The following is an 8376-nucleotide window of genomic DNA, read 5'->3' on the forward strand; positions in this document are numbered from 1 at the left end:
TTTTTTTTTTTTTTTTTTTTTTTTTTTTTTTTTTTTTGATGTCTCAAATCTGCAATCAGTCAAACAACTATAAGCAGGTCGGTTGAGTTTATTTGGACGATTGGACGAAGGTAAGGCCAGTGCCTTAGTTCGTCTTAATTAGGAAGCACATCAGCTCTCTTCAGTCTGTGTATACTTTTAGGCTGTAAAAGTATGTGTGATAATGGGTTTGGGTGTGATGTCAAACGATCTCTGTATTTAGCTGTATAGCGTTTTGCTTCATCAGTGACTGTGGGCATTTCCAGATATTCGTGGATTTCTGAATTGCGGGCGTACCATGGAGCAGCTGATATCGATCTTAGAATATTGTTCTGTGTTCTTTGAAGGCAGTTTATATTGGATTTGCTGGCCGATGACCACAACTGAATACCGTAAGTCCAAATCGGTTTAATCACCGAGCAGTAAACTCTCAGTTTATTGCTCAGGGATAGGGTCGATTGCCTCCCAAGAAGCCAAAGTAAGTTTCTGAATCGAAAATTTACTTCATTTCGCTTATTTTTTATGTGTTCTCTCCATGTCATCCTTCTGTCCAGATAGAACCCCAGGTATTTGACACAGGTTGATTGTGGTAAGGTGTTGTTACCTAATTTGGGCGCTGAGCAGTTCCCGCGTCGCAAGGTGAACGTTATGTGATGAGATTTTGGGACGCTAGCTTTAATACGCCACTTGTTAAGCCACTCATTTGTGTAATCGAGTTGAACTTGTAGTAAATTAGTCGCCTCCTCTGGGTTGGTGTTACAGGCGAGGAATGCTGCATCATCAGCATATGTTGCTACTGTTACATTAGGCAGCTGGGGAAGGTCGCTAGTAAATATGTTATATAATGTAGGACCAAGAACCGATCCTTGGGGTACTCCGGCATAGCAGCTATGTAGAGCAGATCTGGCATCTCCATATTTTACTCTAAACATTCTTTCTCTGAGGTATGAGGCTAGTAAAGGATAGAAAGTATGCGGAATACTTTTTTTTATTTTGTATAGTAACCCTTTATGCCAGACTCGATCGAAAGCTTGTTGGATGTCTAGGAAAACAGCCGAACAATATTCTTTTTTCTCTAGACAGTGTCGCACAGTGTGGTAGACTCTATGTACTTGTTCTATGGTCGAGTGTTTCCTTCGAAAACCGAACTGGTGGTCAGGTATGACTTGGTCAGAATCTATAAATGGGCGTAACCGAGTGAGAGTAATCTTTTCCCATAATTTACTTAAGATCGGAGTTAGGCTAATCGGACGATGAGATGAGGCATCGTTGACTGGCTTTCCGGGTTTGTGTATCATAACTACTTCTGATATTTTCCAGATTGTAGGTACATGAGATGTTCTGAATATTGCATTAAAAAGAGATGTCAAAAAGACGATGCACTTTCTAGGAAGCTCTTTGATTACCTTTGGAGTAATCATGTCAAACCCAGGAGCCTTCTTTGAGTCCAAGTCGGCGATTTCTTTCAGTAGTTCCCGTGGAGAAGTCGGTTTTATTGGTAAAGATAATTGTAGATCTTGATTTAGAACACGATCTATTTCAGGGTCTTCAGGGTTTACTGCTTCATTAGGCTTAAACACTTCAGTGAGATAATTAGCGAAGGTCTCAGCTTTTTCTGCGTCTGTTCGAGCCCATGTGTTCCCGTTCCTAATTGGAGGAGAACACTGTTGGGGCTGAGGTAAGTTCTTGGTGGCCTGCCAGAGGGAGTGTATTCCATGAGCATTAGGTGACATTTTCTCTAGTCTTTGTTTGACGGAATCATTTGCAGTTACATGAAGGAGGTTTTTAAGATCCTTAATAGCTTTGTTTAGGAGTTTCTTATCTTCGCTATTACGGGAAAGCTGCCAAACTCTACGAAGGCGACGCTTTTCACTTATTTTTTCGCGTAATTCAAGTGGAATCAAAGTATTGCCATGTGACTCTTTCAATATAGGAGTGCTTATCCACGCTGCCACTTGAATCAAGTTTGTTATGTATAGAGATGCATTTTCTACGTCTTCAGCAGTTTTAAGTGGAAGCTTGAGAATAATATTGTCCTCTAGATGTTTTCGGAAGCAGTTCCAGTCTGTTTTTACATTGGTTAAATACGAGCTCTGGGTATCTCGGAATAAAGCAGTCGAACCCACAGTCAACAGTACTGGTGTGTGATCAGAAGATCCATCTAGGCTTGTCTCGATATGAGTATTCTGTTGACATATACCTTTTGTTATAAAGAAGTCCAGAAGATCGGGTGTTTTATTGATATCAGTGGGCCAGTATGTGGGTTCTCCAGTTGACATAGTGAGCAAATGGTTGGCTTCGACACTATTTTTCAATTCCCTGCCTCGGGGAGTTATCAGTCTCGATCCCCAGTACGAGTGCTTCGCGTTCCAGTCACCGCCAGCTATGAAGCGTTTTCCCAATCCTTTGAAGAATTGAGTAAACAAATTCTCTTTAACAATATGACGGGGAGGACAGTATACGGCTGAGAGATTTAGTGGTCCAATTTGGTCATTTATCTGTATGGTTGTAGCTTGCACATAGTTGGTTTCATACGGTCTGAGTAGGCAATGCTTTATATTATCCCTAATTACTATTGCAGTTCCAGCATGTGCTCCGCCATCGGGGTGCGAAGTAAAATACACACAGTATCCCCGAATGCAAATTCGCGATCTGGCCGTAGTGTGCGATTCTGATATAAGACAGACATCGAGCTTGTTGGTTTTCATGATGATCTCAAGGTCTTTAGTATTAGGAGCAAGTCCATTGATGTTCCACGTGGCAATGCGTAGACAAGTCATTTTGAAAGATTGGATATTAGGGTGGTTATAAGCCCTACGAGCGAGCCTATTTGTTGAATTAAGAGATCCATTTTCTCATTTTGCTTGATAAGTATATCTTCTAATATAGAATTAGATTGTTGGTTTGTTGAAGAATGTTGTAGGGGGTGTGGTCTTCCTTTAACGACATCAGCGTATGTGTTATTTGTGTTAGTACTAGATTTCTTAGATTCCAGGTTTTGGACAGTGGGTATACCAGCTAGGCTTATCTTTTCTTTTGGTTTTTCTTGGGAGGGAAATTTTGACTTAAGGGTAGGGATTTTGTTCCTACGGGCTACTATTTCTTTATATATTTGACAGCCTTTGTAGTTTGCGGGGTGATCACAGGAGCATAAAGCGCACTTAGCTGGAGTAGTCCTATCTTTCTTTTTGCATTCTGAAGTTTTATGGCCTTCACCACATTTCACACATCTAAACGGTCTCATGCAGTTATTTTTTGAATGACCGTATTGTTGGCAACGTTGACATTGAACAATAAACTTTGATTTTCGGTGATCTTCGATTTTGACTTTTTGTTGGGCAATATATTTAATGTTTTTTACCAGAGGGTTGTTAGCCCCTGGTTCAATATTGACGAAAAAGGTTGTTGTCGGTTTCTTGTCAGGGCCATATCGTGCATTAATTATTTCACCTCTTACCTTGTTATTAGTTCCCTCAACAGCCTCAGCAATAGCTTCGAGGGGAGTAAGGTGATGCAAGTTCTTAATAACAAATCGATAGCATTTTGCCTCTTTAGGGGTAAAAGTGTGTCCTATGAGGCCATTATCTCTAAGAAGTTTAATAATTTTCTTGTAATCTTCTGAAGTTTTAATAAGAACATGAAGAATATTTTTACTTATAAGTTTCAGTTTATATTCTTCTTTATGGCTAACTGTCTCTATAAGTTTAGTTAATTCATTAACGTCTTCTATACCACTTAAAACTATTGGAGGTGGTTTGCTAGGCTTAAGAGGTTTTGTAACGATAATGTCTTCTTTAGGATCGAGTGGTAGATTGCCGTACCGGTTCTCGGTCGCAGTTGTGGCTTTCTGTGGAGGTGATTCACTCATTTTTCTTTTCTTATTGCTACGAGACAATGGTACACGTTGCCAAGGTGGCGGAGCAGGGTATTCCGAGACAGATTCATGTGAAGTAATTTCATCAGTTATACTTGGTTGTGGTTGAGTTTCAACTGTTATAGTTGAGGTTTTCTTCGTCAGGCCCCTATTTACTTCAGTAAGGGATGAGGAGCGTTGTCTGCTAAAATAGCAAGGGTGAAGTGCTTGTTGCTTAAGTATTTTTTGTTGTGGTTGAGTTTGGGTTTCTGGAATGGTACTCGTTTTGGTTCCCACGAGAAGGGTCGATATAATAGGTCGCTCACAGGGTAACGCCCATTCCTGTGAGAAGGCACTCTACAACGATGTGAGCCAGGTCCATCGAGGTTTGCGTTAGCGACTGTAAACCCACAGCCATCCATCCTTTCAGCACGGTCACACCTTAGGATTGGGGTATTTTTTTATAAGAGGTTGTCATCCTCGCGACACAGGCAGTCAAGCCAAGGTCCCCGTTCTAGCGAAACATGACCACTAGTTTACGGGTGTGAAGGTCATTTCCTACCTCCAATAAAACAAGCTGTTAGGCTCATGTAGGTTAGTTGACCGCCGCCTACGACTCGGCGTTAGTTGCTCATTTGGCACCACCCAGGGGACACGTGTAGGGTGGGTCTTTAGAGGAAAAGATGGTAAGTCCTACGGACGCGAGCAACGTTGTCCCCCAAAAAGGGAAAATGGGACTAGTAGAAGTTAAATGTCTAATTCCGGCAAAAGACATGAATGAAGATGCGGTTAAAAATAAAAAAATTAATATTTGAAATACAATGCAAAAAATAGCACTTTTGAAATACAAATAAGCAGACTTCTGCTTCTGCAACTAAACGTTGCAGAAGTCTGCTTATTTGCTGTTTGGACTGGAGTGAATCATTCGTAAAAAATAGAATATATAAAAAATTATGTAACGTTTAGGCAAAATAAAATGATGAACCATTATCAAGATTTTACATAAATTGCCTACTGTCAGAATTGATTGATTCGAGACTTCAGCATTCGATGCCCATCAAGGACCCATCCTATATCATTCAAGCGATTGAAAAAAAAAAGAGATAAATCCAGTGCAACCGATAAAGCATCAGAATGCTAGCAAAAGATTTATTAGGTTTATCAATATAAATCTATATATTATACATAATATAATAAATCTGTAGAAGACGTGAAGATCGACATCCGCGCGGAGTCGCGGGCGGAAGCTAGTCAGAAATAAATATCTTTTGTTTTGCGTATTTTTCTATTTTATAATTTTTTAACACAAACATTACATTTTTTTTATTATATACAAAATTTGTTTATCCGTTTTATTAGTTAAACTGAACAACTTTCACTAAGAAACTTAGGTCGAAAAAAATGTATAGAGTTATGCATTTTGTATGGAAAGCTTATTTTTTTTTATATTTCGTCCAAATTTCTTTGTAAAAGTTGATCAGTTATATAAACATGAAGTTGAAGATATCAATAGAAAGTATTCGCAAATTTTGTGTACTGATAAAAAAAATCACCCGGTGTAATTTTCACGAACATTGTTTCAAATTGTCATTTTTGGTACTTATTACGAATATTAAATTATGCATACGAATGATTTAATTTTTAAAAATTAAGTGGAGCAACTTTCCCTTAGTACATTTGTATTATTTACATATAGGATGACAGGATGCATTTGTTTGCACTACTAGACCAAGCCCTTAACTTATAATAAAATTTAAAAGTACATTAGCCATTTAATACGAAGACTACAAAATTACATTATGTATATTGAGTGAACTATACAATATATAAACCCCTATCTTGAATACATGCATCATACATACATGTATGTACATATAAACAATAATAATGAGTCACTTTTCATTTCGCATATCTTGTCAGATAGACCGAGGTACATTTCCTGTAAATATTGCGTATTTAGTTTGGATAATTGTCAAAGCCAGTTATAGCCTATAAGGTAAATTAAATCTAGTATGTTTGTTTTAAGACTTCTTTCATGTATGGAATTATATGTATAACATAGCTGTATAATGTTCTTATAGGATTTGGAATTTTTCACGATTCCTGTCTTAGTATGTACAACCTATTTGTGTGCTATATAAGTAATTAATTAATTATTAACATTAGCTTCTTAATTAACGACTTAAAATTTCAACATATATCATCAGGGGCTTCAGTAAAATGGATCAAACCTATGAACCATGTAGTAGTCTCTGTTTTCTAGTTTTCTAGTTAGGATATTATTTTTATGACTTAGCAAGATACAATTATAACTAAACATGAGTCAATCTTTAATTAATTAAATATTTGAAAAAGGAACCAGACAAAAATATAAAATAAACTAATTGCCGGCGTTTGTTAGATTATAGGTAGTTGTCATAGTAACAGAAATTGATAGCTTCTTAATTCAATATGCGGTGTGTCTTTATCTAAGTACCTACTTATTCTCTGCTACTTTGTAAATTAATGAGATTATTTCATTCAATTCATTTATAAATTCTAAAGACATTAAGACAGGGTTGATAACCACGCTGTAAATAATTGAAAGTCAAATCTATACATATTTATAAATAAGTTATTAAAACATTTGTAAGTTATGGTACAACAATGGCACCGTATCTATAAATATTAAATACCGTAGGTATGCATTTTAATGTTTAGCAGCAAATGTTGGTTATAAAATTATTTCTTGTTGTTTTTTTTTACAGAAATTGCTGTATTTTTGTGTTATTATTGAAGAAAAATGATGATAACATTTTTCTTATTGTTTTACAAGGCAGCCCTAGCACACTTTAATTTTGAATGACGGCTGACGCATAAAACAGTCGTGATTTACACGAATCAATTACATAAGTAATTGATCACGATACTGAAATTATAAAATATCAATGTCATACAGATCGTTACTGAACCATTAATTTGTTTTAATTACTTAATGTATTTGGGCCATGCTTATTCTTTGGTAGTTTTCTTCTTTTGTTTGCTTACGATTATTATTAACTAGCTGCGCTCCGCGGCTTCACCCGCTGGGCTCCGCTCCTGATGATTTATAATTTTATAGCCTATAGCCTTCTTCGATAAATGGGCTATCCAACACTGAAAGAATTTTTCAAATCGGACCTTTCTTGGGATTAGCGCGTTCAAACAAACAAACTCTTCAGCTTTATAATATTAGTGTAGATACACGTAGATTTTGTATGCGCGCCATTATAAAAAGTGATAATAGGGGAAGCGAAACAGCCTGTTTGAACCTTTTCAACTTAGATCATTAAGTAACTTAATGATCTAAGCTTTTCAAACAAAAAACACCTCTACAGTGACCAATGTACTAATATGTACTAAACAACCACCTTAAAAATCCCCTAAAACCTTCACACTTCAATGTATATCAAAACAAATTGTCATTTTACACACCAATTCTAAAATACTTCCGTAACATTTAAAACATATAGATCGGAGCGAGTCGGGTCACGTCGCGGCCGACGGAAGTCCTCTCAATGTCAATGATCTGCGCGCGCGCTGAATCGTGATACATGCGTCACTTTCGTTGCATTTCTGCAAGTTTTGTATGAATTTATGTTGATTACTTTAGTTTTTTTTTATTACTTTTCCGCCAACCCTCACTTGGCCAGCGTGGTGGATTATGGCTGTGGATTATGGCCTCATAGGAGGCCCGTGTCCCAGCAGTCGGAATGTGTATGGGCTGATGATAATGATGATTTCTTTTGGAGACTTTGAATACATATTTATAATGCCATCGGTGATATAAAAAAAAAGTTTTAATAAAACGTGTATGTCGAGAACACGTATAGAAGTGAAATTTCTTTGGCAAGATTCAAAGATACCAAAATTGTTGCCTTACCCCGACGTGACGGTATTGCCTTGAAATTTTACTCTCAACGCGCATAAAAAAGGTTCAATTCAAAAATAAGTTTAAATAATTACTAGCTGAGTATTGAATCACGCAACTTCGCAACAGCCTTCTTTCAGGTAAATAGGTAAAGTATTTTTCAAGAAACCAGTAATTTCTTACATTGTTATTTATTCAGATTGTCTTGTCCAAACAATCAAACGTTCAAATCAGCTGTTCTTTATGAAACATTATTTTTTGTTTTTTGGAAAGTGAAAGAAGAAGCAGATTTTTTAATACTTATCGCCTTTTCTTTGTATTGTGTTCAATAATAATATTGTTACTATGAAATATTCATATATTTTTTAATACTTATAAATATGTATTAAGTAGTTTTGAGTTAAAATTAGAATATCTATATATAATATAAGTAATAACAGCAGTTGGTCATAAATGCAATAGCTTGCAGTCTCTGACGTTGCTTAAGTATTTGACCTGCTTTACAAATACGAGATAAGTTAATTTTAGCCACTAATAACAAGTCGTACAATATGTTATTTTCTGAGCTACTTAATCTATACTAATATTATAAAGCTGAAGAGTTTCTTTGTTTGTT

Source organism: Colias eurytheme, chromosome 4, assembly GCF_061535395.1.
Source record: "Colias eurytheme isolate Ceu_HAF_F1 chromosome 4, ilColEury1 Martin Lab GWU primary, whole genome shotgun sequence".
In the NCBI taxonomy this organism is placed as follows: Eukaryota; Metazoa; Arthropoda; class Insecta; order Lepidoptera; family Pieridae; genus Colias; species Colias eurytheme.